This window comes from Silene latifolia, chromosome 9 (assembly GCF_048544455.1).
Source record: "Silene latifolia isolate original U9 population chromosome 9, ASM4854445v1, whole genome shotgun sequence".
Lineage (NCBI taxonomy): Eukaryota > Viridiplantae > Streptophyta > Magnoliopsida > Caryophyllales > Caryophyllaceae > Silene > Silene latifolia.
The window spans coordinates 119,880,211-119,904,801 of NC_133534.1; the positions used below are offsets into that span (position 1 = coordinate 119,880,211).

The following is a 24,591-nucleotide window of genomic DNA, read 5'->3' on the forward strand; positions in this document are numbered from 1 at the left end:
GAACTGACGCATCAGCATTTGGGTCTTCCCTCAATATTTTCAGAGTAGTCGTACCCCGAAACAAGTGGTCCCTCAAGTTATTTGGCATTGGAGGACGAAAAGACTCACCATCAGCAGCGATGTCAGTCGATCGACCCTGTTGGTCAGTTGATCGACTGACTTCTACAGGACCAGAAGCTGTTTCACTTCGCGGACTGGTCGATCGACTGGGTATGTCAGTCGATCGACTGACATACCTGGTGATCGTCTTTTTCTTGCTATTATTCGCCACTGCCTTCTTCTTGCTTGGTTCCGCCTCATCTTTTCTAGTAGCTTCCTCGACCATAGCGGGCCCATCAACGGTAGATCCACTCCTCAAAGTAATAGCATTAAGGGTCTCCTTTTGATCCGTCTGCGACGGTAAATGCCCCGGAGCTCGAGTTGCACTCTTGCTAGCCAATTGAGCAATTTGGCTCTCCAACATTTTCATCCCGGCCTCTCTAGCTTGAGACTCTTTCATCAACAAATTTTTCAACTCGGCAAATTCGGAACCTTGGGACTGCTGCTGCTGCTGTGGAACATACGGAGGCTTTTGATATGGCTGCTGCTGCTTATGAGGGGGCACATAATTCTGCTGCTGCTGCTGCTGTGGAGGTGGAGTCGGACTTAGGACATCTTGGCTACTCCACCTCAAGTTAGGATGGACATTCGGCTCAAAATAGGTGTTTGTCTGCCTATAATGTTGAAAGGCAGCACAAGACTCATAGGAAATCTTTGCGGTTTGTCGAAACATGTCCTTCTCCTCCACATCTCTTGCAGACGAAAAGACCGTCTGAAACAGCATTCACATGATAGATCCCTCCTTTTGAAGCTCCTCTCAACTCGTACTTATCAAATCTCGCCGTGAGAGCCTCTAATGCAGCTACAGAAGGGGATCCAGCACATCTCCTTTGATTTCCCCTGGAATTCCCATACTCAGCTTTATGGGTGGCCAAATCATCAATAATTTTCCACCCCTTAGTCTCTCCAACATTCTCCTGGAATCTACCATTTGCTGCCGCATCCAGGATAGCCCTCTGATCGTCATAAAGCCCATTATAAAATTGATTGCATAGGCTCCACTTCTCAAACCCATGGTGCGGAATAGTTCGCACTAGCTTCTTGAAATGGACCCATGCCTCATGAAAATTTTCATCAGGACCCTGTTTAAAGCTCGTGATCTGAGCTCTAATGGCATTTGTCTTCGAGGCAGATAAATATTTCTTGTAGAATGCCAGGGCCAGCGACTTCCAATCAGTGATCCCGTTAGCAGCTCGATCCAGGTCTCTGTACCACTCCCTTGCAGCGTCACGAAGAGAGAATATGAACATGGTCTCCTTCACCTGGTCCTGGGTCACACCGGTTGGTGGGGGTATGGAACAACAATAATCAATGAAAGTCTCCATATGCTTAGCTGCATCTTCATTTGCAGCTCCCCCAAATTGGTTTCTCTCAACCAAGTTGATATAGGACGGTTTCGGCTCGAATTTTTCGTCCGTCCCGGTAATGCGAATCCCTTATAGAGATTCTCATTTGTCGGCTCGAGTGACTGGCTATACTTGCTTCTTCAGCCATGTCTGGAGATGTGATGGTCTTAGCTGAAGAAGTAGAAATAGGTGACGAAGGTGGATCCTCCTCAAAAAGCTCGTTCTCGTAGTAACTAGACAGAGTACTTAGCTCTTCCTCTGTCGACAATACTCTAGATGATCGTCTCAACTCACGCAAAGTCTTCTCAATCTCAGGATTGAACGGTAGTAATTCACCACCCTGTGACCTGCGTATAAGAAGAAACTCCAAGTAGAATATGAGAATAGTTTAAGGAACAGATGTCCCATAAACTAATAGAAAGACTAAAAATAAAAACAACTAAAAATTTTAAACAATTGCCTCCCCGGCAAGGCGCCAAAATTTGATGCCCGTCGTTGTGTGCACCAAAGATAATATTTATAATACCTATTAAAACTAACAGAAGCTAGTGGTAACAGGGTCGAACCACAGGGAGGCGATGCAATTATTAGTTGTCTAATTTAAGTCCAAGGTAACAAATGTGGGGGTTTGATTTGATTTGTTCTATAACTAATGGCAACAAATGAAAAGTAAACTAAACTAAAAGATGAAAACAAATATTAAAAGGGTGCTAAGATGTTCGGTTCACTATAGTTTCGGCGGCAATGTACTAGGTAGGTCTAAAACAAACACATGAGACGGGAAAATAAGAAGTCCTCTCGGTCCATTCTTACAGGTAGCATCTTTCGATCCCGCTACAGGTCCCTAATATCACTAATACTAACTTTCGTCCTGAAAAGTGACTAAAAAGTCTAAATTAACTCATCTCTCGATCTTATTAATTTAGTCGTCTTAATTAGGTAGGCTATCTCCCTTCCCTATCTTTCGATCATTATTGGGTCGGACAAATCCTAGGCATTTAACTAGTCGCGTGCACTCGATTCGTCAAACATAGCAATTAAATTAATTAAAACGAAGGTGATCTCACGTGGCCGGTCGATCGACCAGGCAGGCCAGTCGATCGACCAAGGCGCGATACGGGTCTACTATTCTAATGCCGCCTACTTCTACAGATTCCCTACATCCTAGCACAAGGTATTTAGCTACTTATACTAGAAATAATAACAACAATAAACTTAACAATTAAAGCATTTGAATTCATACTTAAATTAATTAAATGAACAATTAACATAAAACAATAATTTGGCTTCCGGGAGATCTAACCTAGCAATTCTACACTACGAATGAAAGCAATAAAACTGAATAATGGGACTGAAGAATACCGTATAGAGGAATTGTAAAGGAAAGATCAAAACCGAATGTAAAATAGAAACTTTATTGATGAAAGAATAATAATCTTAAGAACCCTAATTATTAATGATGAAAGACTTGATGGTTATTCTGAAGAACCTAGGTTACGTTATATAGAATATCGCGTTACACTTATTCCTAAACCTAATATACAATGGTCTTTGGAAATCTCGTTCAATTAATTCACGCCAGAATTAACGGTATGGTCGATTGACCATAGCAGCCGGTCGATCGACTGATATATGCTGAACCGTAGCTCCTGTAAGTCGTGCGTTGGTCGATCGACCATGAAGGCCAGTCGATCGACTGCTTTAGCTGATAGTCCGCTTCTAAATTCTTCGTAAAGTTGTCTTTCAGGCCTCGAAATGCGCACCAAGCTCGTTCCTTGAGTAAATACTTCATGACAAATGCAATGCAAGTTACTCGGGGACGGATTTAGCTCAATATCTACTCATTTCCGCATAAATCTTCAATATTACATAAAAATACGAAAGTAGACGAAACGGGGCAAATAGTAGCTTTAAACTACATAATTGAGCTCTGAAATGCGTGTAAAATAGGGTGTAAAACATCATATTAAAGACACGCATCAAGGATCTTACCCACAATGCGACGGTCTCAATGGTGTAAAGAACTCTGAATTCCGACGACTCAAGCCCTTGGATTTGATATCAATGTGAGAGAGAAGAGCTACATAACTTTATTTTCTCTTTTATGAAACTTATAATCATGTAAAAGTAAAAAAAAAATGGTAAAAATCATTTATATACCAATCTCGCGTTGCTATCAAAACCCGGCCAAAAACCCGTAAAAACCCTCGCACTCGATCGAGTAAGTGAGTTACTCGATCGAGTGGCCCCTACTCAATCGAGTACCCAACAGACAGAACACCGTCCAGAACGCCAACACACACTTACTCGACAGAGTAAGCCCTACTCGATACAGTACCTAATAGCTGAAAAACCTGAGCTATTAAAGTCTTCCCTTCTGTAAAACGAACTTCGTCCTCGAAGTTCAAACCCAACCTATAAAACATTAACTCCTAACACTAACTCCACCAACTATGCCTACCTCCACAACATGGCTCACGATATGGTATCAACTACATTATAGCCTCTCGTCACTAACTCCATACACTACCGAATACCATCCACAAACGCCGCTAGCTCCGTCTCACTAACTATTATCCACTAGCAAATCCAATATCAAGACAATCCACCAAGCGAGATCAACCACAAAACGGAATGTTACATTCTACCACCCTTAAAATGAACTTCGTCCTCGAAGTTTACTCATACTCATAAACATCGATCATCACCCAAACTATCAACACTATCGATGTTTACTCACACCCATAAACATCATACTACTACAAGCACGGCCATGACCTTTAATAGTATCAACCACAACATAAATCCATCCTTTATTCTACACCAAGGCTCAAACTTCCAAATATACCGCAACATGTACAACCATCAAACTCTCTTTGTCACATCCTACTCCTTTTAAGATAAATGTTACGTCCTCGTAACCCACTAATACTAGATCCTTTGTTATACCTCCCATAACCCTCATAACCACCGCATGTCAACGATAACCGACTATAATCTCAACACCTACAACAATGCCTATATCCACAGCTCTCTTTCTCTAACAGTTCTCATACCTCAAATCATTCGGCACACCACCTAACCTATACCGAAAAATCCTAAGCATAACTAATACTCTAACTCTTGCACAGTACCGCAAGGCGACATACTCCACTATACATGCGCTTATCTCCATAATCATAATTCATGATCCACAATTGTTACACACACTCACACTAGATCCTTAAGTTCTTTTCTTTTATTACCGCAAAACTCACCCATAACTTTACATGATATTAAGTCCCAATACTCCATACCCACTGTCACGATAAAAGTTATAAACCACCTGTAGGTTTCAGTTTAGTACAGCACATGTTCCACAAATCACTTGCCACTACTATGTCAACCGATGCCTCCTCTAAAACAAAAGCAAAAGTACTCCAACAACCTCTCACAAGTATGTCCCATTAACAGAATATCACTATACCATGTTAACAACGAAAACATACGCAACTCTCTTCCATAGCATACTCTACCCTCACTCCCAACCCAAAACTGGTAAGAAACATCAATAACAAAATACCAATCTATATGCCCAGACCGAAACTAACAGAAAACAACAGTAAACAAAACAACAATATATATAACTGATACACACTTTCGAAAGTTCGTCTCATTAGTATCCCGCCTAATCCACCACACGTCATCGTAACATCACCAGCAACAGCCGCACCGCAGCGCAAAAATACTCGTATCACAACACGAAGTACTGTGCCCGGATCGCCACCCGAGGCACAAAAACCACATCGATAGTCATCGCAACTTATACAATCCCATAAAGACTGACTCAGTATAACTTCCTGGTTAAGAAAACTTCCTCAAAACTGCTTTACTAGATCACAATGCAACATATTACTCGGAATAAACAGATAATAACCTTATGAAAATCATCCATACTATTACTCATGAGGTCAGAACCTCACACTATCACTTACAGATATCATACAACACATACAAGTATAACTAGTCATTCCAGAGCACCCAAATTTCCACTTTTTGAATACCATCCTATTAGGTTACCGTACACAACATATGACGCGGAACACTTAGGTAACGACTTTATAACTATCACACCATACCACTACTCTTGAGATCAGAACCTCACACAAACATTTACACACATCATAGACCTATAATCACCTCTAACTAGTCAATCCTGATCACGTAAGTTACCACTTGATAAAGGTTATCTCTCGCCCGAGATTAACTCGCATACCCTTCATAGCACATTCTCCCATTTGCATAACTATCACCTCCTGACAAAAGTACTCATATCATTAATACCCAAGTACTAGCAACCGCCTCCAATAATAACATCTTATACTCCCTCGCAACCATACATACCAATCCGGCCTCTACAAAATCAACCTCTTTAAAATGTCTACCTTTCATATTTATCGTCACCCTTAAACACTAGTGACAACACCACAACACCACCACTGTTCGCATAACAAATATCTTACACTCACCTCTACATATAACAGTTCTTTTCCTATCTTCGGTTAACATCCCAAATAACGAGCATCAAATCAATCAATAAAAATTACCTCAGCATTCATTCCAATTATATCCTTAATTGTATCGTCACCTAACTCACCACCAAAATCACATATCGTGCAAATACTCTACCAACTTTTTACTCCCCTTAATTCCTCGAATTCATGATTAACATGTCGTCTTGAAATTCCTATATAACCATTAACTCACACCCTCATGATAGTATCCTACATCTCGACGAATACTTACCTTCATATCGCATAACTCCGGTCAACATTCTCTGAGTTTACTCCTCTTAGTCTTTTCTTTTTACACTCGACAAAATCAATTAACAATTCAACTCCTTATTCCTACTACCTAACTCTTTAATGCTCCAGTTACCTTCTCATTGCTCCAAAACTCAAATCCCATTATTTCATATTAGTACCATCTCACTCTTTCTTACCATGGATCTTCTCTCATCATGTTATCACTCACACTTGATGCCAATCAGTCGACACAATCAACGTTTACTCTTCAACTAATTGTATTTTTTTTTTTGCATCTAGAAACTAAAATTCATTTCATACCGTTAATTGCCCAAGGAAATCACACACTAGTTTCACCTCTTTATGATATAAAATCCCAAACTCGGCCACTATACCTACACATCGCGGCATAACTCGATCTTACTATACACTATTCGTTTCCATCCCTATATAACGACCTTCCATCACATATATCCTTAACCAACACAATCCTAACCATCTCCCTCCATAAATCCTTACACATCCCAATTTGCCACTATTCGCAACCCTCATCTCAACCTTTTCATTCTCACGTTCCTTACACTTACATCAACCCTTGCCCATCTACACTTACCTTACATTACTCAAACTCGCAATTATATCACTCACCACGTCTCATAAAACATGCTCCATGCCTCAATAATCTCATTAATCTCCCTTTTCTTTTTCCACTATCCATCACAACCGCATATAACTCATGTCCTCCTCACCAAACTCATACGCATCATAAGGTGCTACTCCTTACAACGCAATGTCTGGTAATTTACGCATCAGGACCAACACATATGTAAAAGAATGCATAAAGCAGCAAAAGAACATCTTTGAAATAATTATGATATGCATGGAGGTCAAAAAGATAAGTATAAGACCAATACAGGGGTCACTAGATCGAGTACGGCCTACTCGATCGAGTAGGTGAAGATTAGAAGCACGTACAATAAATTACCAAGTCTACTCGATCGAGTAAGAGATACTCGATCGAGTACCAAGAGGTTCACTCGATCGAATAAGGGCTACTCAATCGAGTACCCTACGCGGTTCTCAACACTGTCCAATTTTCATAAAACGGTCATATCTCACTCGTTTCTTGGTCATTCTAAGCGTGTGACCTATCGTTAGAATCGTAAGAGAACAAGCTATCACCTCCAAGTGGAATCACATCAATATCGTATATGTCTCAAGTTATAACAGTTTAAAGACAACTTCTCTATAATCGGACAACATAACTACTTGATTTTTCCTTCCAAACAACATAAACATCAATAAAGTAAACAAAAGCGACTCGATACTTGTAAAACTAGTATCCCTAACCACATGTTACTATCTACAAAAGCCAAACAAGATCACTCATCATGCTCATACAACATTCAACTTATAAATAATGTACTACCCACATGCTTTTATTTTATAACTTTACGTAAAAACAATAACGTAATATACGACATCAAATCCCTTATTCACATATTACTAACATAACAACATTATAAAATCACTTCCATCATACAACAAGCTTAACCATAAATCATATTATCATGCAACGATTATTTATCTTTTTTCACCAATTCATCCATCATACCACATATTCATCCAACATATTCATCCAACCTATTCATCCAACAAATGCACACGAACAATAGTAAACACGTAGCGGTCCCATGACACCCCATAGTGACCGGTTCAAAGTTGTAGGGCGAGTTCGCGACTTTCGGACGTCTCCCAAGTCTTTGCATTAGCTCCTAACAACTCCTACCCGGGTTCATTTTAGTTTGACTCTCTAAGTTCATTAGATTCATTAGTTACAGGTTCAAAAATCGTCGCTCTGATACCACTTCGTAACACCCCCATACACCAAGCTGCCTTATCAAGACCACCTAACTCATGAGAGTGCTACTATCTCGGTTACCCGAGGCAATGTATATCAAATAGACCATCAAAGAACGTACTTTAAATAAATATGTTTAAAGTGATTACATGCCAAAATCCAAAACTGCAAAGTACGATACAACTGTTCCAAAAACCCAACAAACTAAAGTAAATAAATGTTCGACACAACAACGGAAGCCTCCTAGATGACTCGTGGTGACTCATGCCCGACTAATCCCTCGCGCATCCAAATTATACCGGCTCAATAACTGCTCACCATCTCCGAATGGATCACCACAGTTTTTAAAATAATTAAACGGGGTCAGTTAGTGCATACATAATATGTAACACCCCCATACTCCAAGTGCCTTACCAGGACCACTCAGGTATAAAGCTGTTATCATCTCGGTTCCCCGAGGCAATGATAATCATAAGACAATAACGAAACAACATTAAATAGTATAAGTTTAATGAAAGAGTACAATCCAAAACCAAATGCCCAAAAATACAGGTTACATGTTCTCAAAACAACTATCTAACCAACTAAATGAAAATGTCTGACAAGCTACTAAAGCTACAGCGGAAGACTCTATCATCTGAAGGTGACACATCCCAGCTAGCCCATGTATCTCGACTCATACCTGCTCAACAACTGCTCACCATCCCCGAATGGATCACCACAATTTTTAAAACAATAAACGGGGTCAGTACTAATCACAAAATTTATATAACTCAACCACACAACAAACAACACAGCTCAATTCCGAACTCCATCACCAGCTCCACAACACTGACTACACACTAAAGTGTGCAGCCCTGCCAGAGTACCCATCGCAATAGGTTACTCCTCGCCGCCAGTGGGGGACCGCAGCCATTCCCACCTAAGTCCCGCTCATCTCCATCGAGCGATAAACCCAAATCCATTAATGTGCACATCCCTTCTGTGGCGGGTTCCACAAAAGGCGAATAATGGGCGTGAAGCCACTCCCGCAAGTGACTCCACTCAGCCAGGGACGCACCCCGAAGAACACAGACAGATACAAACAATCACAACTACTAATCAGCAATCAAAACCAACAACCGTCACAATACTCGTATGATAACAATCAACAATCACAAATCACCACCAACACATTATGGGACTAATACTGAGTAGGGAAACCCTACCTGGAAAGCAACACAGTCAGACGATCTCACCAGCTGTTATCAAAAGGCCTCCTCTACGAATCCTCCTTCTACCATAACACCACATATATCACTAACCACACAAAACTAACACAAATCCCCAAATCCCAAAATTAGGGTTTAACAAGACTTAACTAAATATAACAAATTCGGTACGTAAATCTTACCCTCGACGCAAGGATCACAAAGATGTAAAGAAAGATGAATTCCGACCTTCCAAGCTCCGGGATTTGTCAATAATGCGATGAATGCGAAGTACGTAGGTTGAAATCTCTTTTTCAAAGTAATTAGGTTTATAAAAGCGTATTATGAAAGTGACGGAAGTGTTTATATATTAATTCGCATTATTAACAAAACCCGACAAAACATTACCCGTAAACCGGGCTACTCGATCGAGTAACTGACGTACTCGATCGAGTGTCGCCTACTCGATCGAGTAACTGACGTACTCGATCGAGTGTCGCCTACTCGATCGAGTACCAAGGCTACTCGATCGTGTACCCTACAGGTCAGAAACTATTTTAAATCGCAAAACACCCTTACTCGACAAAGTAAGGCCCACTCGATAGAGCACCCAGAGACTCATAAAACCGTAGTATTACAGTCTTCCCTCCTTAAAAAGAACTTCGTCCCCGAAGTTCAAACCACAACAAAACAAAGACATACTACTACACTCCCGACACAACAACCAAAACAAAACCCAACATAAAAACATGTTACTAACCAAACTCAACCTGACTCAACCACAACAAAACGTACCGACACAACACAAAAAGGGTGTAAAAACTCTTAAAAACTCTTTGCGATCATCTCCTACCCCCTTAAAAGAAACAAGGTTACGTCCCCGTAACCATACATACCTGATCAAAAAGGAAAGGGTAACGCTCTCTCATGGCCTCCTCTGCCTCCCATGTAGCTTCCTCAGTCTCGTGATTAGACCAAAGGATTTTGAGCAAAACTGTCTCACCACTCCTAGTCTTCCTAACCTTCCGGTCAAGAATCTGTTTAGGTACCTCCAGATAAGACAAGGACTCATCTAGTTCTATTCTCTCTGCATCTAACACATGTGACGGATCACTCACATACTTGCGCAACGGAGATACATGAAACACATTATGCACCCTCTTCAACGCAGCTGGTAAAGCCAAACGATAAGCAACCTCTCCAACCCTTTCTAAGATCTCATAAGGCCCTATGAACTTCTAACTCAGCTTGCCTTTCTTCCCAAATCTCATAACCCCACGCATAGGAGACACTTTCAGAAGAACCTTGTCCCCAACCTGAAACTCTATATCCCGGCGATGTAGATCTGCATAACTCTTTTGCCTATCCTGAGCCGCTCTCATCCTTTCCCTGATCATCTTAATCTGCTCAACCATCTCATGTACCATCTCTGCCTTAGCACTGTCGTCCCAAAAAATCGGACTCCTACATCTCCTCCCATATAAGGCCTCAAACGGTGTCATGCCAATACTGGTGTGATAGCTGTTGTTGTAAGAAAACTCAATCAAATCTAACCTCTGTTCCCAGCTACCGCCAAAGTCCATCACACATACTCGTAACATATCCTCAAGAGTCTTGATTGTTCTCTCAGTCTGACCGTCTGTCGCAGGATGAAATGATGTACTCATCTTCAAAGTCGTTCCCAAAGATTCCTGCAACTCTTTCCAAAACTTTGAGATAAACCTCGCATCTCTATCAGATACTATGTCCTTAGGGACTCCATGCAACTTTAGCACATTCTTCCAATAAGCCATAGCTAATTGTGCCTTAGTCCATGTATCTTTCATTGGCACAAAATGAGCTGACTTGGTCAGTCGATCCACTATTACCCATATCATGTTGTTACCCTGTTGACTCTTCGGCAAACCAACGATAAAATCTATAGAAATGGATTCCCACTTCCACTCAGGTACCTCTAAAGACTGAATCTTACCTTGTGGTCATCGCTGTTCCCCTTTAACTCTCTGACATGTCAAACAACGGGCCACAAACTCAGCTGTTTCTTTCTTCATCCCAGGCCACCAGAACGTGTTCTTTAAATCCTTGTATTGCTTGTCACCACCTGGATGTACTGAATACGGTGTACAATGTGCCTCTGTCATGATTATCTTTTTCAGCTCCTCATCATTAGGGACATACCACCTCCAATCAAACCTCAGACTACCATCTGTATGAATAGAGAATCTGGACACTGTCCCATTTCTACTCCAGCTCTTCACTCTACCATCTTAGGATCCAACAACTGTTTACCTCGAATATCATCATAAAGATCAGGCTGCACCGTCAAATCTCCCATGGCATCCCCTCTCTGCATCATATGTATCCCAAACTTCCCCACCTCATCTCTCAACCTCATCAAAGATAAAGCTGTACACAAAGAATGTACATTCTTCCTACTCAAAGCATCTGCAACAACATTGGCTTTCCCTTCATGGTAGATAATATCCATGTCATAATCGCCAATGAGCTCCATCCACCTCCTATGTCTCATGTTCAGCTCCTTTTGAGTGAAGATGTACTTGAGACTCTTGTGATCAGAAAATACCTTAAAGGTCGCCCCATAAAGGTAATGTCTCCAAATCTTGAGAGCAAACACCACTGCACCCAACTCTAGATCGTGTGTGGGATAATTATCCTCATAAGGCTTCAATTGCCAAGAAGCATTGGCAATCACTTTACCGTTCTGCATCAACACACATCCCAACCCATTCTTTGAGGCATCTGTATACACCTCAAAGTTCTCAATCCCTTCAGGCAATGCTAAGACAGGAGCTGTGGTCAAACGCTCCTTTAATGTTTGGAACGCCGTCTCACAACTCTCATCCCAACGAAACCTGTTCTCTTTCCTCATCAAAGTTGTCATAGGTCTAGCAATCTTGGAGAAATCTTTCACGAACTGTCTGTAATATCCAGCTAAACACAAGAAACTCATGATCTCAGCAACATTCTTTGGTGCTTCCCACTTTGTCACTGCCTCAATCTTTGCCGGATCCATAGCTACCCCATCCTTAGAGATCACCTGTCCCAGAAAAGCAACTCTCTCTAACCAGAACTCACACTTAGACAACTTAGCATATAACTCATGCTCCCTCAAGGTCTGCAACACAATCCTCAGATGCTCCTCATGTTCCTCCTTAGTCTTGGAATAGACTAAGATATCGTCGATAAATACCACCACAAACTTGTCCAAAAACTATCTGAAGATTCTATTCATCAAATCCATAAACACAGCCGGTGCATTAGATAACCCAAAAGGCATCACCACGTACTCATAATGTTCATACCTCGACGTGAAAGCTGTCTTCGGTATGTCCACCTCTCTAATCTTCACCTGATGGTACCCCGACCTCAAATCAATCTTGGAAAAGACTAATGCACCACTAAACTGATCAAACAGGTCGTCTATCCTTGGCAAAGGATACTTGTTCTTCACCGTCACTCGGTTCAGCTCCCTGTAATCTATATGATCGGTGCCATTTGGTGTTCACAATTAAGCATATGTGGTCGTTGGTCAATGGTCGATACAAAACACAATTTATACTTCACAAACAACTCTACAATTAGTAAAGAGGCAAGTAAAGGTCGGATCCCAAGGGACGGGTATTGAAATAAAGATTCTATTGTAACTAGTGGTGTCTAGGGGTGTCACAAATTGGGTTGATGTAGAAGGTCACTAAACTAAAATAGCAATGAAAATAAACTAACAAGGTAAGTGAAATAAGGGTGTAAACAATTGATTAAAAGCACTAGGGTGTCATGGGTTCATAGGGGAATCATGGGATATGATCATACAAACATGTTCTCAAATTATAAGCAAGCAATTATTGTTGTGATGGATTGAGTTGGGTTATATCTTACAATCCTAGGAAAGTTTGGGTCCCGGAGCCGAATCTCTTGGATTGTACAACACCTACAAGTCGACTTAATCTTCCCTACTTAACACATGCATGGTCTAACAAGACTCGAGTTGGGTTATGTCTTACAAGTCAAGTTGAAAGGATAGAAGATGATAGTAAATGCAAGGATTCATAGGCTTAGCATTTCATCAAATATAACATGTGCATGTATTAAGATCAAAACAAGCAAGCAAATAAGATATGAAAGCATATTAATTTAAGCATGAATCATTCCCCATGTTGGTTTCCCCTAATCACCCATTAAACCCTAGCTAAGAGACTACTCACTCATTATCATATTGATCATGCTAGAAAGGTTGTCAATCATACTAACATAATGAAACATGATGAATAAATGAAAGTAATTAGCAATAATTAAAAAGGGATTAAGAGATTATACCTACTAATGATTCCAATAATAAAGCAAGAATAATAGAAGAACTTGATGATTGATGGAAGGTTGTCAATCTCCCAATAAACCCAATAATCTTCTAATTATCCAAAATAAATGAAGAACTAGAGAGAGATTAAGGAACTAAAACTTGGATTAAAACTTGATTAATATTTGATTACAATATTGAAGAGAGATTTGATTGATATTAACTACTCTAATTATTGATAAGAAGAACATGCCCCTCTAATTAGACTAATGGGGTATTTATAGTGAAAATTAGGGAGGATGCATTAGGGTTAACTAAGGGCTAAACTAGTAATTACACTTTTAAGTTGAGCAAGGAGCCTCCGGGATTGTCCGAGAGAAGGGCTTCTCCATTTCGTAGCTTGAAGAACGAAATGTCTTTGTCTTTGTGATCCGTGCGGCCGGGAGTCGGGACGGCCGGATCTGGGATGGACGATCCGAGCGGATCAAGGAACAAGACGCTCGGACTGGGCATGGGGAATCCGAGCGGATTCTGGTGAGGAGGACGCGGATGGTGAGGACGGACGGATTCCCTACAATCCGTTCGGATTGTAGTTCAGCAACTTTCCTTCTTCTTTTTCTTCCCTTTTCTTCATGAATTCCTTGGGGATTTCCTTGGGGACTCAAGGATCCTTTTCTCAACAATGCTCTTCTACTATGCTATGTACAAAGGCCTTCTAGTCTTGTCTCTCCTTGATGCTTGGTCATTGAATATGATCAATTTAGCCTTGTTTTGCCATGAAAATGCAAGATTCTTACTCCTTTCCTACCAAGGGATCAAAATCTCAAAGAATATGCAAAACAAAGAACTAAAGATAAGAAATGACCCAAATAGGCACTAAAAAGCATAGAAACAATGGTAATTCGGGGGCTAAATATGCGCCAATTATGGTCGCATCAAATATCCCCAAACCGAACCTTTGCTCGTCCCGAGTAAAGAGGTGACAAAGACTAGGACCAATACTAACCTAACCTAATAATAATAGCCGATATGAGACAATTAGCGGGTCTCACTCCGCCCCTTCAACTCACAACAAGACAACCATGAGGTAGGATGCCTTCTTGCAAGGCAAGGTGGGTCTTGCCAAAATGGCGACACATCCAAACATTAAGCACACAAAAACACATAATGGATGCATCTACAAAAGAATAGCCACTTTCCTCATCTAAGTGGCGGAAATTATCTACAAGGGAAGCAATTCAAGGGTACACAATCCTTCATAGATGCAATTTCTTCAAACTACTAAGCCTAGAAGGATACCAATAAATCACCTCCAAAAGGTGTCAAGCTAGGGTACCTTTGTCCTCAATCGTTAAATGCTTTTGTCAAGAGTAGACTCCCTATGGTGTTAGAAACACTGGAGGATCGCGGAATTCCCCCTCTTGCCTAGACAAGAAGAAGGGTCGTCCCCTCTCTACCATGCACAAAGATGGATATGGTGGATAAAGGGATCGATAGATTTTGAGTTTCACTTTGGGAGTTTGCTTTGTTTTTTGTTTTTCCCCCCAATTTCTTGTGGCATATAACATTTGAGAACACTTTCTTTTTTGCCATTTCTTTTTGATTTTTGGCATTTCAATACTTGACAATTTTTTTTTTGCATTTCTTTTTGAACATTTTCAAAGTCACCCCAATTAGTAACGAGGGTGCCTTGTATTTGAAGCTTTAGGAGTCTATTTTTGCTCCTCTTTTCTTTTGATGCATTTTGCAAACTTTCTTTCACTTTTTCATTTCATTGAACTCAAATAGATTTCTTTTTGTTTTGTGCCCATTCCCTTTTTGTGACAAAAATGTGGTAGAACATGGATGAATGATAGAAGTATGCATGGTTTCAAGGGTCACCTTGGAATAAACGGTAGCCAAGGAGTTATCACACCACAAGGTACTCTTGACTAGGCCTTAATCCATGGGTCAAAGGATACTAGCATGACACATCCTAGGGTGTTTTACAAATATTCTAACAAGCAAAGTCTTAAGAACAAAAAGCATCTACTAGGGCCTATATATACTTGTCAAGCTTCCCAAGTAGACGGTTTCGCAAAATTTTCTAACATGCAACTATATGCCATGATGCAACTAACATATAAACATCCTAATGCAAATGATTCTACCAACTAGTATGCCAAATAAACTAGATGCAATCCTAAGTTCACATTGTTATACCGCATCAATCAAAATAAAGCCACATAGTCATTAACATAAAGAGGAAAAAGGAGATTGGAAAGATCATACCATGCGGTCTTCAATATCCTCATGTCTTGGATGTGGCGTAGTCAATCAAAGTGAACAAGGATGAAACAAACACAATATATACAAGACAATATATACAAGGGAAATGAACTTGTTTTTGGTTTTTCAATTTTTTCAATTTTTATGATTTTTGAAATTTTTTCAATTTTTATGGTTTTTGAATAAAAGTTAAGCGTTAGAATTCCCATCCCCACACTAATATGGGCATTGTCCTCAATGGCCAAAATGATGGAAATTATGCCAAGATGATGCATGATTTTCTATACTAAATGCAATTCTACACTAAACTATACTACATGATGCATGATTTTTGTTATGACGGAGAGGATAATTTAAATTACCTCCCGTTGCGTATGCATTAACTTCCCCAAACCAAGTAAGACACTATTGCTAATGTCAAAGCATGGGGGAGTTCATGCACATGCTATGCTATGCATGAGACTAAATTGTCATTTTGGATTTTACAAAAGTGGGAACAATAAAGAACACCTCAAAGGAACCGAGGTGCGAGTCCTTTGATGTTGCTAGGACTAAACCAACAATGATCAAAATGAAATAAAATACAAAGAGAGATAGACAAACCGTGGGAGAGTAGGAATCTCCAAGGCTAGTCTTCCATCATGCTACTATCATCATCACTTCCCTCATGAGAAGTGGTCACATTGCCACTTTCCTTGGCACTTTCTTCTTTGCTTTCCTCATCACCATCTTCCTCATCATTATCTTCACCATCTCTTTCTTCATCTCCACTTGCTTCTTCCTCAATGTTATCATCAAATTCCTCATCATTTCCAACAACCTCATTGCCTTCCACCACGTCCCTAGATGCACCCGGAAATAAGGCTTCTCTATCCGCCCAACTAGGCAAAGGACAAGATGGATCAAGGAGTCCTTGCCTAGCTAGATGTAGGAGGGGAGGATATTGAGCCAAATAAGCATTCTTCCGATCTTCATAAGCTTGCTTGTGCATGGCTTGCATTAGAAGAGTGACATAATCTTTTTCAATTTCAACTCCTTGCGGTTTGAACTCTTCATAATCATAGGGGTAAGGTGGTATAACAATGGAAGAGGAGGGAGTTTCATGATCACCCTTTTATTGTTGAATGATGTACTCGGCTTCCGTGGATAGGGGGAGTAAATAGTTGGTCCGGTGGACACTAAGACGGCAAATCTTTGCGGGTAGAGTGAATGATCGAGCCTCACTTGTAAGCCACCCATACTTGGTATCAAGGGGATTGTGAGCAACCCACTTAAACTTGTTAATCAAGGTGGACATATCAATAAGATGGCCACCATCCTTAGCCTTGTACTTGCTATCCTTATTGAAATTAGGATCAAAGTGCTTGGCTAGGACCGTGACAAGGCCGTCATTAACAATTACGGTTTGACCCTTCTTCCCACTATCTACATGGAGCCATCTATCAACCAATAGCCTCAAAGAATTGTAAGGCTTGGTGTGAATTCTTCCAATATTCAAAGTTGATTCAAGGAGAATAAAATCGAGTCCCGTAAAATGATTGGTGTCTTTCCTAGCAATTATGGTATTTCCCACAACTTTGTGCCATATTCTTATGCCCGGATGATGGACCAAAAGAGCACGACAAGCTTTAAAATCTTCAAATTTCTTCCCGGAGATTGCCTCCCAAAGAGGCTCGGGATCATACTTCCCATATTGCTTATAGAATTTATGTTCATCGCTAAGACCCAAAATTTTACCCAATTAGGAAAGGTAATGCGTCTACTAGTGTTAGCTAGACGAAACTCAATATTTTCTCTATTCTCAACTTTTGTCACTTTTAAAGAACTTAAGAATTCCAAGACAAGGGAGGGGTATGTTACTTCCTTCATTTCAAACAATTTCTTTAAACCCATGGCATTGAAAAAGACTCTTGTTTGTTCAAGAACACCCAACTTCTCTAAAGCATCTTGACATATGAATTTGGTGGATTGAATTTGTTTCATAGCAAACTTGACAAATGTATTTCTATGAGAATCGGAAATGAATGTTACCTCCGGGTAATGCAAGAGTTGATTAATTACCGGAGTGGAGGGTGATGCTTCCATAGAAATTTGTTGAGGTGGTTGCACTTCCAAGCTTGGTGTTGATACCACCATTGCCAAAGCTTTCTTCATTTGTAGAGCTTTTTGCCTTTGAGAGAGAGTTGTAGTCTTTGGTGCCTTTGCTTTTGCTTTTGTTGCTCCCTTTGTTCTTGCCATTTGATGAGCTAACCAAGAAAAAGATCAAAAATCTTCAATTTGTAGAATGCCCAAATCGATTTTGAAGGTGAAAGGCTTTGCCTTTATGAGAACAAAAATCAATTCAAAGGTGAAGATTTTGTGCTTGGTTTTGATTGTTAATGAAGATGGAGTGATTGATTTGTTATTTGAAAGATGGTTTGATTTGATTTTGGTGAGTTTTGTTGAGGGTTTTTGTTTTTGAGATGGAGAGGATGAGGGTTTTGATGTTATGGGTAGTGTTTATGAGTGAATGAATGAATGAATGAAGGTGGGGTGGGTATTTAAAGAACTCGACATTTTCGAATTGCTGGGACAATCCGTGCGGATTAGGCGCAATCCGCTCGGATTCTTCAGCTTCAAATTTTCAAAAATCCCGCCTAGAGACGGGCGGATTCTGGAGAATCCGCTCGGATTCTTTTTGGATGAGACGGGCATTTTCGACAGACGGACGGATTCTTATCCGAGATTTTTCTTTGTTTTTCTTCAGCCGCAAGACGGGCGGATTGATCACAAGACGGACGGATTCGAGAGACGGCGTCTTTCGAAATCCGCTCGGATTCTTCAACGATCAAGAATTTGCGTTTTCATTGACCCAAGACAGGCGTCTTCTCGGCAGACGCTCGGATCCTCCTCGAGGCAGACGGGCAGATTCTCGTGAATCCGCTCGGATTGGTCCTTGTGTACACGGATTGATTCCATCCGTGCACCAACGCATTCCCTTATCATTCTTTCTTTCTTTCAAATCTTGTGTTCTTCATTGCGGGGGCACTACTAAGGCATGAATAGCCTAGGCAATTGCCATCCCCACACTAAGGTAAAGCACTACACATCAATTAAAAGCATTAGTCCCTCCCTCACTTCTCTCTTTTCATGACAATTATTTTGATCAAAGTAAATGAAATCCAAAAATGACAAAAATGCAATACAAAAATTAAAATGTAAGTTAGGGAGTTAGAAATATTTACAAGTGGTGGTTTAGGGAGGACTCCACCAAACTCTCATTCTTGATGAGATGTCAAGGGGCATGTTCAAGGTGTTGTTGATGTTGCTCAACACCTCGAAGAAGTAATTAAAAGCTTGTTCATTGTTGTGGTAGAGGTCCTCAATAGACCGTGGCCCTTGTTGTTGATCATGATCGATGGCATGCCCAATGTAGGGATTAAAGATCCCTTCAAATTCGTCGTCCCAAAGACCACAAACTTCATTGAGTTGATCATTGAAAATCTCTTGCTTGGATGGAGACAACTCTCCCAATTTCTTCTCTTGGCCAATGAGGCCATCATCTTCTTCCTTGGTTGATTTTGATGAGCTTTGCAAGCTCTCCTTTTCACAATTCACTTGCTCTTTGAATGGAGCATCTTCAACTTTCTTCTTCCATTGGAGTTCCGATTTCTTCTTTTCATCTTTCCGGCTATAATGATCAATCATGAAACATGGTTCATGCAAACGAGGAGCTCTCATGGTCTTGTCAAGATTAAAAGTTATGCTTTCATCTCCCACTTCTAGAGTGAGCTCTCCATGTTTCACATCAATCACCGCACCCGCGGTGTGTAGGAAAGGTCTTCCTAAGATGATTGGAATGTTGGAATCTTCCTCCATATCAACAATGACAAAGTCCACCGGGATGAAAAACTTCCCAATTCGCACGGGGACATCTTCCCATATCCCTAGCGGTGTCTTCGTCGATCTATCGGCCATTTGAAGAGTGATGTTGGTACATTTAAGCTCTCCCATTCCCAACCTTTTACTTACCGAGTACGGCATGACACTCACACTAGCCCCTAGATCACATAAGGTTTTGTTGATCGTTGTGTCGCCAATGGTACACGGTATTGAGAAGCTTCCCGGATCCTTTAACTTTGGAGGTAAACTCCCTTGAAGAATTGCACTACTCACCTTAGTGAAGGCGATAGTCTCAAGTTTCCGGATTGACTTCTTCTTTGTGAGGATATCTTTCATGTACTTTGCATAGGCCGGAACGTGATTGATTAATTTCGTGAAAGGAATTGAGACTTCTAAGTTCTTCACGATTTCCATGAACTTTCCAAGTTGATCATCAAATTTGGGCTTGGCTTGACGACTTGGAAAAGGAAGTCTAATCACAATGGGCTCCTTTTCTTTGGTTTTGTCTTCATTTTTCTTTGAACTTTCTTCTTTTGATGATTCCCCTTCCTTGGGACCTTGCACCACAACTTCATTCTCACTAGCTCTCACAACTTCATCCTCAACTTGCTTCTTGATTGCTTCATATCTTGTACCACTTCTCAAGTGAATGGCACTAACCGTTTCATGTCTAGGGGATTACCTTGAGGTGGTAATTGCCCCTTTTGTCTTGATGAGCTTGAAGATGCTAGTTGGGTCAATTGTGTTTCCAACATCTTGGTGTGAGCTAGAATGTTGTTGATGGTGGTATCCTTTGCTTGGCTATCCTTTTGCATTTGGGTGAAGAATTCTTGTTGATTTTTTTGCATTTGAATGACCGCTTTTTGGACATCAAAACTTTGGTCATTGTGGTGATTGTATGGATTTTGATTTTGGTAGCCTTGGTTTTGATTGAAAAAGGGTCTTTGATTTTGATTTCTCATGGGTGGTGGAGTGTATGTAGTTTGAGGGTTTTGGACATTTTGGCTTTTGTATGAGAGATTTGGGTGGAACTTGGTGTTTTCATTGTAAAAATTTGAATAAGGGGTGCCACTTTTGTAAGCTTGGAAAGCATTGACTTGTTCGGTTGTTCCCCTACATTCACTTGAGTCATGACCCAAGGTTCCACAATTCTCACATATCCCGCTTGGGATTGATGAGGATGCCGTCATGGCATTGACATGATGCTTTGATGATTTTGAGCTTTCCTCAAGTCTAGCCATAGCTTGTTCAAACTTCAAGTTGATTGTGTCAATGTGAGCACTAAGTTGAGCACCCAATTGAGTCACGGTGTCCACTTCATACTTTCCTCCTCTAGTAGCCTTGCGAGGCCTACTATATTGCGAATTATGGACCGCCATTTCCTCAATCTTGTTCCATGTTTGATTGTCATCAACTCCGGTGAACATTCCATTTGATCCCATATTGAGAATGTTCCTTGAATCTTCATATAAACCATTCCAAAATTGTTGCACTAAAAACCATTCGCTAAGTCCATGGTGAGGACATGAGCGACAAATACCTTTGAACCGCTCCCAAGCTTCATACAAAGACTCTTCATCCCTTTGCTTAAAACCCGTAATTTGAGCTCTTAGCATATTGGTCTTCTCCGGTGGGTAGAATTTTTTGTAGAAAGCTAGAGCTAGCTTCTTCCAAGAATCTATTCCAAGGGTGGCCTTATCAAGGCCCTTCAACCATTGCTTTGCGGTGCCGATTAACGAAAAAGGAAATAAGACCCATCTTATTTGGTCTTGAGTCACGCCCGTTTGAGAGATAGCTTCACAATAATCACAAAATGTTTCCATATGAGAATGAGGGTCCTCACTAGGCATTCCCCCGAATTGGCTCCTCTCAACTAGTTGAATGAAGGCGGACTTGGCAATAAAGTTTCCGGTAAGATGTTGCGGGGTAGGAGTACCATTTGGTAGATCCTCCTCGGTGGGTATAGAGTGTGACGAGAATTTAGGCATTGTAGGTGGATTTTGTGTGGTATTGTTTAATGGGCTCTCTTCTCCTTCTATTGCGAAAGGATTGACAAACTCACTAGTGGGTTGAACAACTTCACCAACACCTCCCAAATTCCTCCTAACAAGTCTCCTATTATTCGTCAAGGTTCTTTCGATTTCACGGTCAAAAGGTAACAAATCTCTTTGTAACCTTCTAGACATGCAAAATATCAAACAACTAGAAAACAATTAGAACAAACCTTGAAGAGTTTTACTTCCCCAAGGTGAAAAAGACACAACTAAAAACAATAAAAGAAATCTTAAATCAATTAAACACCGTCCCCGGCAACGGCGCCATTTTTGATCGGTGCCATTTGGTGTTCACAATTAAGCATATGTGGTCGTTGGTCAATGGTCGATACAAAACACAATTTATACTTCACAAACAACTCTACAATTAGTAAAGAGGCAAGTAAAGGTCGGATCCCAAGGGACGGGTATTGAAATGAAGATTCTATTGTAACTAGTGGTGTCTAGGGGTGTCACAAATTGGGTTGATGTAGAAGGTCACTAAACTAAAATAGCAATGAAAATAAACTAACAAGGTAAGTGAAATAAGGGTGTAAACAATTGATTAAAAGCACTAGGGTGTCATGGGTTCATAGGGGAATCATGGGATATGATCATACAAACATGTTCTCAAATTATAAGCAAGCAATTATTGTTGTGATGGATTGAGTTGGGTTATATCTTACAATCCTAGGAAAGTTTGGGTCCCTGAGCCGAATCTCTTGGATTGTACAACACCTACAAGTCGACTTAATCTTCCCTACTTAACACATGCATGGTCTAACAAGACTCGAGTTGGGTTATGTCTTACAAGTCAAGTTGAAAGGATAGAAGATGATAGTAAATGCAAGGATTCATAGGCTTAGCATTTCATCAAATATAACATGTGCATGTATTAAGATCAAAACAAGCAAGCAAATAAGATATGAAAGCATATTAATTTAAGCATGAATCATTCCCATGTTGGTTTCCCCTAATCACCCATTAAACCCTAGCTAAGAGACTAATCACTCATTATCATATTGATCATGCTAGAAAGGTTGTCAATCATACTAACATAATGAAACATGATGAATAAATGAAAGTAATTAGCAATAATTAAAAAGGGATTAAGAGATTATACCTACTAATGATTCCAATAATAAAGCAAGAATAATAGAAGAACTTGATGATTGATGGAAGGTTGTCAATCTCCCAATAAACCCAATAATCTTCTAATTATCCAAAATAAATGAAGAACTAGAGAGAGATTAAGGAACTAAAACTTGGATTAAAACTTGATTAATATTTGATTACAATATTGAAGAGAGATTTGATTGATATTAACTACTCTAATTATTGATAAGAAGAACATGCCCCTCTAATTAGACTAATGGGGTATTTATAGTGAAAATTAGGGAGGATGCATTAGGGTTAACTAAGGGCTAAACTAGTAATTACACTTTTTAAGTTGAGCAAGGAGCCTCCGGGATTGTCCGAGAGAAGGGCTTCTCCATTTCGTAGCTTGAAGAACGAAAGCGTGTCTTTGTGGCCGTGATCCGTGCGGCTGGGAGTCGGGACGGCCGGATCTGGGATGGACGATCCGAGCGGATCAAGGAACAAGACGCTCGGACTGGGCATGGGGAATCCGAGCGGATTCCTGGTGAGGACGCTCGGACTGGTGAGGACGGACGGATTCCCTACAATCCGTTCGGATTGTAGTTCAGCAGCTTTCCTTCTTCTTTTTCTTCCCTTTTCTTTATGAATTCCTTGGGGATTTCCTTGGGGACTCAAGGATCCTTTTCTCAACAATGCTCTTCTACTATGCTATGTACAAAGGCCTTCTAGTCTTGTCTCTCCTTGATGCTTGGTCATTGAATATGATCAATTTAGCCTTGTTTTGCCATGAAAATGCAAGATTCTTACTCCTTTCCTACCAAGGGATCAAAATCTCAAAGAATATGAAAAACAAAGAACTAAAGATAAGAAATGACCCAAATAGGCACTAAAAAGCATAGAAACAATGGTAATTCGGGGGCTAAATATGCGCCAATTATGGTCGCATCACTATACACAGCCTCAAGCTCCCATCTTTCTTCTTCACAAAAAGAACTGGTGCTCCCCACGGTGATACACTAGGTCTAATGTATCCCTTCTCTATCAGATCATCTAACCGTTTCCTGAGTTCCTCCATCTCTTTAGGACCCATCCGGTACAGTGCCTTAGAGATTGGCGCCGTCCCCGGTTTCAACTCAGCCGTGAAATCTATCTCCCTCTTCGGTGGCAACCCCGGAATCTCCTCTAGAAAGACATCTGCAAACTCACCCACCACTGGTATCTGATCAACTATCGGACTCTCTATCCGGTCATCTCTCACATGGCACAAGATCAAAGGGAATCCCTTCCTCAGATAGGACTTCAAGGTCACAGCTGCAATCAACTTAACTTTGGGTTTGACCACAAACCCACGATAAGACACACTAACACCCTTAGGACCTCTCAAAGACACTTTCTTTTGATGACAGTCTATCTTAGCTTTGTACTTTCCCAACCAATCCATCCCGACTATCATCTCAAAACCGTCTAAAGGAAACTCTAGCAAGTCTACAGGTAGATCAACTTGTCCAACTATCATAGATACATCCTTATACAACCTCCCACATGATACAGACTCACCCGAAGGTATAAAAACTTTCTCACTTACAGACTCATATACCCTCAAACCCAACCGTTTAACATGACTCGAAGATATAAACGACTGAGACGCCCCTGAATCAAACAAAACAAAGGTATGAATACCGTTAACAAGAAAAGTACCAGTTATAACATGTGCG

The 24,591-nt window shown here is 40.6% G+C and overlaps 2 non-coding genes across 2 annotated transcripts; both read left to right on the top strand.

Annotated features, from left to right (window-relative positions):
* The first annotated feature begins 1,107 nt into the window (after positions 1-1,107).
* LOC141603940 (small nucleolar RNA R71) lies at positions 1,108-1,214 on the top strand. The gene has a single exon (XR_012525774.1). It is a non-coding gene; the product is annotated as a small nucleolar RNA R71 (small nucleolar RNA).
* Positions 1,215-21,254: 20,040 nt separating this feature from the next.
* Positions 21,255-21,361, top strand: LOC141602984 (small nucleolar RNA R71). Its single transcript, XR_012524885.1, has one exon. It is a non-coding gene; the product is annotated as a small nucleolar RNA R71 (small nucleolar RNA).
* Positions 21,362-24,591: the final 3,230 nt, after the last annotated feature.